The 6,740-nt window shown below is 49.7% G+C and overlaps 1 pseudogene; it reads right to left on the reverse strand.

Annotated features, from left to right (window-relative positions):
- Window positions 1-1,963: 1,963 nt before the first annotated feature.
- Window positions 1,964-6,204, reverse strand: LOC125555585 (annotated as a pseudogene).
- Window positions 6,205-6,740: the final 536 nt, after the last annotated feature.

Here is a 6,740-nt window from a genome sequence, read left to right on the forward strand (position 1 = left end):
CTGCAGTGAAGAGAATTTTGAGATATTTCAGAGGTACTATGAGTACTGGATTAAAATTCACAAGGTCAAGCTCAAATGTGGTAAGTGCCTTTTCAGATGCAGATTGGGCAGGTTGTCCTGATGATAGAAGGTCAATTGGTGGTTTTGTTGTTTTCTTTGGACCAAACCTCATATCTTGGAGCGCACGAAAACAAGCCACTGTGTCTAGATCCAGCACTGAGGCTGAATACAAAGTTCTAGCAAATGCCACGGCTGAGTTGATATGGGTTCAAAGTCTGCTTGGTGAACTAGGTATAAATCATTCTTCTGTTGCACGATTATGGTGTGACAATATTGGTGCTACTTATCTGTCAGCAAATCCAGTGTTCCATGCAAGAACAAAGCACATTGAAGTAGACTATCATTTTGTTCGTGAAAGAGTAGCCAAGAAGCTATTGGACATTCGTTTTATTCCTACTAATGATCAGGTTGTAGATGGCTTTACTAAAGCATTGTCATGGCGCAAGTTGGAAGAATTCAAGAACAATCTCAACTTGATAAAGTTGTGATTGAGGGGGCGTGTTAAAGTATGTATTATAGATGTATACGGTGTACATATAAACCGTATACATGTGTGGGCGTGTGCGTGTTGTAGCCAAGTAGTTAGGATATGTTTAGGTTGATCTCTATCCTTTGTATAGATTATGACTTAGAGATCAATCCTACAACAACCTAACTACCTAAACCCTGTAATCTCTTGTGCCTATATATAACACGCAACGCGTCCCTGCTAAGGCATACGCTTAACCCATCTTTTCACCGTCAAGCTCTGCGAGGGGCTGTCGCCATGGCCATGGGCGTCGAGCTCCGCGAGAGGTGCCCGACATGGCTGCCGGGGCACCACCACACCAGATGCAGCTCCGCTGATGGCCGGTTCCAGCTTTTGACTATGCCCGTTGCAGCTTTTTGGCGAAAAAACTTGTCATCGTCATCGGCGGTTGTATCTCACCATTGTATCGCCGCCAGCGAAAAAAGAATGGATGTAGCAAAAACTGTTACTGGATGTACCAAAAATCTATTACGGTTGCACCAAAAAAGTCATCGCCGCCGTCGTCGGGTCGCAGCTCAGCCTGAACATATGTAGCAAAAAATGAAAAGGGTTGTAGCAAAACGCAACAACAATTGTAGCAAAAACGCGAGGTCGATTGTGCATTGCAGCAAATCATGACACCGGTGGCGGCAGTATGCGATGCCATTTGTAGCAAATTCCGACGCTGGTTGAAGCATGTAGCAAAAATAGCGACGTTGATTGTTTTCTCGGAGGAGCGTCGCCCCATCCTCGCCGTCCTGAGGTCACCATGCTCGCCGTCTCATGGTCGGTCGCAGCCTCCCCGGGCACCGGTTGCAGCCTCCTTCCCAGACCTTGCCTCGTCTTGAACCATGGCTTATTTGAGAGAGAAGGAGAGATGTTTTGGGGGAGAAGATGTGTGGAGGAGGAGGACTGGCAGCAGTCGGGTAGTCCCCCTGCCTCGGCAAAGCACACGGCCGGCAGCGGCCGCCGGTAGGCAGCAGCGCGGGGAAAAGGAAGAAGAAATATGGCCATGGGAAAGGATGTGTGTGGAGGTAGGGGATGAAGGCAGCAGTTAAGGGAAAGATAAGGGAGGAGGGGTGGTCCACATGAGGCCCAACAATAAACAGGAGTCTCGCGCGGGGCGCGTCTTGGACGGTCACGGGGTGCCAGCGTGGCTCGCAACCGGCCGAAGGTTCGGCCGGCGTCCCGGCCTGAAACGTTTCCCTAATCTATAATTCGTTTGAGGCTTGGTTTTTTTTTTCTTTCTGATATTCCCTGCGCTGCCACATATGTTGTCGCAATTTCTTTTGTAATTGTACTAGTAGTGTAGCTTAGCCCTAGAGTTTCTTCTATGTAACTGTACAAGCTAGAACAGAACTTATAAATGTAGACAGTCGGAAGGAATTCCTACCGTTAGTAAAAATGACGCGGGCTATAAATACAGGTTTCAGCAGTAGAGCTAGAAGCGAGCTTGCTCCAAAAGATCAAAACAAGAACGTCGACGCGTTCCAAAAGCGTTGCTGTTAACTGATGTTCTAGCTTAGCTTCTTTCTACAGCCTTGACCTGTCAAGTGTCCAGGGATAACTGAAGAGGATAGCACCACTACCACTAAACTACAGTTAACTAATCTAGGGAAATTACTTAGTTGATGCTTTTCTTTCCCACCCTTTCATTGCGAACAGTATGGCTTATATACATATAGCCAGTTGCATCACCAAGTTGTAAATACGTTATGAGAATAACCAAGTTGCATTGGCAAGATAATGACTAAATTTAGACTCCACCCTTGGATAACTGAATGCGCGTCTCAGTGTTGCCTCTTCTTCCTGTCTTCAGCTCCTGGCTTAGCAAAAACGGTAGATACCTACATAAGTATCAGCAAGAAAATATCCGCAATCAGTGAAAAACTATTAATCCTCACAGTGCATTCAGTGAGAACACATAGAATCAATCAAGAGACGCTTATGTAAAGCTAGCGGTGAATCGATCAATTACCCGAGCAATATATACACCGCAAATGGACCTCTTGGAACAAATGGCTTAAAAAACACCAGCTGCAGGGCCAAGAAATGGAAAATGCCTTTTCTTTTATCGTTCTAATGGATGTACTAGAGCAATGTAAAGCTTTGTACAGGGTCTGTGTTTGAATCCTCTTATGTATTCGTTGTCCTCTCTATATTGCACTATTGCCCCTTTTGGGACAAGCAGCAGTACCACAGGAACCATGAACGTGATGAGCGAAGAATAAGTAGACTGGATTTTCTACTCTCAGGTGTACTACACCCAAGTTAGCAAAAAAGTTGAAAAAAGTTCATCAAACGAAATCCAAAAAATCTGAAATTTTGCTACGTCAAACTTTATCATATGTTTGAGGTTCTTGCCAAGTTTCATCGGAAAATAACATCTGAGGAGCTCTCACCGAAAAATACAAAATCGCTGCTGAAAGTTTTGTGCACTGTTTGAGCAGTGATTTTGTTATTTTTGGTGAGAGCTCCTCAGATGTTATTTTTAGGTGAAATTTTGCAAGAACCTCAAACATCTGATAATGTTTCATGTCCCAAAATTTCAGATTTTTTGGACAATGTTTGATCACATTTTTTCAATATTTTGCTAACTCGGGTGTAGTTCACCCGAGAGTAGCCACTACTTTCCGAAGGCTAAGGATGGTAGTTCAAGTGTTTCAGATGCAAATACATCAGCATTGTCTTCCAGAGGTATGACACGTATGCAAATGGCGTCTGTAGCACTCCCTTCCTCTACTGTACCGCAAAATATGCGGTTTACGGATGGGGGCAGGACCATCATCATGGTGATGCCATTTAGTGGCGTAGCCACATATAAGGTGTAGTCACTTTTGACTACACGCCTGCTGTTCAACCCAAGGCCGAGGTTTTGCTAACACTCTTCAACACTACCAACACCAAAGAGTAAATATCCAAAGAGTAATAGATTGTTTTCATTTTAGCATGCTCTTGAAGACTATTACATTTCTTAAACAGAAAAGCGACATCATATTCATGATATGGTAAAACAGGGAAAAACTACATCAAAATCTACTCTGACAAGATATACCTTGAGTACTTTCTCAGAAGAATTCTACCTAAAATGGCGTTGATGATGGCCCAGTGACCTTTTTGAAGTCATGGAGAGGGTTCCTACAATGGGAGAAAACATCAGCCTAACTTTAAGTTGCAACTCTGCATTCGGTTTGGGCAATCAGATATATCAACATAATTACGAAAAGACGAAGCATGGGTGCTGCCTTAGACTGGTTATTTCTTTACTAGTAACAAAGTTCAGAAATAATGCCAGTAGCATTTGTCGAGACCATGCACCATACCGCAACATCAAATTGCTACCACTATCAAAATAATTCCGTTTGGAACATGATTTGCATCTTTTGTCAAAGTGGGATTAATTGTTTTGCTTCAGATGCCCTTCCTTACTAAAGAAAAGATCCAGAACTGAAACATCACAGCTCATGGTTTACGTACAGTATGAATTGCTGATAACAATTGTGACAGGGAAGGGAACAGAACTGGAACATACTACAACAGAACATGAAGAGTTCATCACAGGTAACACATAGCCTGTGACCCGCCAGGGGATTTAATTTATTCAGACGACAAAACTTGGGTGGTCAGTTAACTAAATAATTGCACAGGAGTGCTTATATATGTAAAAACAACAACCTTTCAGGTACCTTCCTGAACAAGATTATTGAGAGATGGATTCATGAATATATAATGTAGTTGTAGAACACTGTACATTTTGAAATACATGATTGAAATAACATGCATAGCTATGTCGTTCTATGAATGAACATAGTTCATGGGCGCATATACATTATTTAACTGTTTATCAATTTCAGGCAATGAAATTGGGAGCTTTGAGCTCCTTCAGTCAAAAAAAAAAACATACATTATTTAACCCTAAAAGAAGAGAATGTGCCATTGTGATAATCTAGAATCGAAAACGATCTGCGAAAATAAGAAGAGGAGCAAGCACAAATGACAGAAAGAAAGATGATGTGCACTTGCTTGAGTGAACGCCACTACCGAACAGAGAACTGCCAATCTACAGTAAGACGGTGTAAGCAGATCAATAGCACCAATCCTACCAACAAATCGGCACCCGCACAGAAATTTTCTACTGTATCTGAAATGCACAAGCCTCAATCGATCAGAACAAGGAGGTGATGGATTACCTGCCGTAGGTAGGGATCCGGCTTGATCCAAGCGAGGGTGGAAGCACACATGGTACAAGCGAACGGTATCCGTTTTGAAGCGGAGAGCTCGCGATCACCTTGCCTTGGTAAATGTCCACGGCGACGATGTGCTTCTGCTCGCCGACGGTGATGTAGATGGTATCGACGTTGAGCGGGTCGATGACGGCGATCTGCGGCGGCCTCTTCCCCTGTTGGCATGGGTGGCCTCCATCCTCCAACACCCGCCCGAGCTCCACCTGGCGCTCCAGCGTTCAGCTCCTGCCCTCGTCGTCGTCGAGCACGAAGGAGCTGAGCAGGAACGGGGCGTGAAGAGAAGCCTCGACGTAGCGCAGCCTCCCGTCGCTGACGCCGATGCGCCGGTACTTGGCCACCTCCTTCATGAACGTCGCTGTGGGGGCTTCTCTGAAGTCCGTGAGGGTGAGGCTGCTGCCCTCCGGCAGCCCGACGAAGCGGAACTCCGGGCGGTGGCTGAAGGGGTCGACGGAGATGGCGCCGCGGGTGAGGTCGACCCACCAGAGGCGGTCGCCGAAGGCCACCGTCTCCTGGTTCATCTCCATCTCCCACTTGAGCGGCGGGGGGCACGGCAGGCCGAGCACCAGCTCCCACCGGCCAGTCTCCGGGAGGAACCGGTCGATGACGACGCGGTCACGCTGGTGCACGATTTCGGCGACGGCGAACCGGTGAGGCGCGTCCCCATCGCCGGCTTTGGTGAGGAGGCCCATGTGGCGGTACTCCGGCCTCTTCCTGGGCCCGTTGAGGTACGGGAGGCGGAGCAGCTGGCCGGTGACGGGGTTGCAGATGCAGCTCTCGGCCTCCATGTCGGCGGTCAGGTTCCAGGACTCGCGGTCACCCTCGGGCCCGAGGATGTCGTAGTGGGTGAGGAGGAGGTGGCCGTCGGCGCTGGCGGCGTCAACGCGGCCGCCGAGGACCTGGACGACGTTGCTGCCGGCGGCGGGGCGCTCCCTGGCGTCGATGACGTGCGCCGGGACGGAGATGCTGGAGACGCGCGGAGGGTCGACGGGGCGGAGACGCGCGCCCGGCGCCGACGACGATTCGTCGACGGGCGACGTGCTGTCGATGATGACCCACGGCGGGAGCGTGGAGGCGGCGGTGGAGAGGGTGCGGCGCCGCGGTGGGTTCGAGGAGGCGGCGTCGGTGGAGAGGGCGGGGCACGGTGGGTCCGAGGAGGCGGCGGTCGAGAGGGTGCGGTGGCACGGTGGGTGCGAGGAGGCGACGGTGGAGAGGGGGCGGCGGAGGCGGCCGGAGAGGCCTAGGAGGCGCCGGAGGGGCATGGCGGCGGCGGCGGCCTCGAGCTTGGTGCGGTCCGTTGGAGCGTAGCCTGTACGCTGCAGCTGCAGTGTGCAGGGGTGTAGAGGTTGCGTGCTCATTGACTCCTGGAGACTGTAGACCTGTCTGCGACTTTGCGTGCCCGCTCATTGGTCTTTTCTCTCCTTTTTGACCAGGCTGTGTGTGTGTGTGAGAGAGAGAGAGAGACTTGTGTCAATTTGAAATTTGAATCCAAAACCGTTCCCCATTTTCCATTTTGAAAACAAGTCCATGCAAGCAATGGATGGATTCTTGTGCCGCCCCTCGTTGTTGGTGGACAACTCGAGCTCGCCCCAATCCATGCCGTCAGGGGAAGGCGGCGAGGCGCGCGCTCAATCCGCCCCTACGAGCTGGGAGGTAGTGTGTGGTGTTGTCGTCAAAGGCGCGCCAGTAGAGAGGGGGGGGGGGGGGGGGGGGGGGGGGGGGGGGGGGGGGGGGTCGTGGACGTAGTCAGGGGTGATGTCGTACCAGCCTCTAGAGTACGGGGGCCTCGGTACAGGTTGGGAGGAGTAGGTTCGGGCAACATCGACTCTGTGAGGATGGGAGGGTTTGGGCGCCGGAACATGTAGATAGGTGGGGGGGGGGGGGGTACTAGGAATGGCATCTATGTACCGGTCCGGACGTTTCACCACTTC

This window comes from Triticum urartu, chromosome 5 (assembly GCF_003073215.2).
Source record: "Triticum urartu cultivar G1812 chromosome 5, Tu2.1, whole genome shotgun sequence".
Lineage (NCBI taxonomy): Eukaryota > Viridiplantae > Streptophyta > Magnoliopsida > Poales > Poaceae > Triticum > Triticum urartu.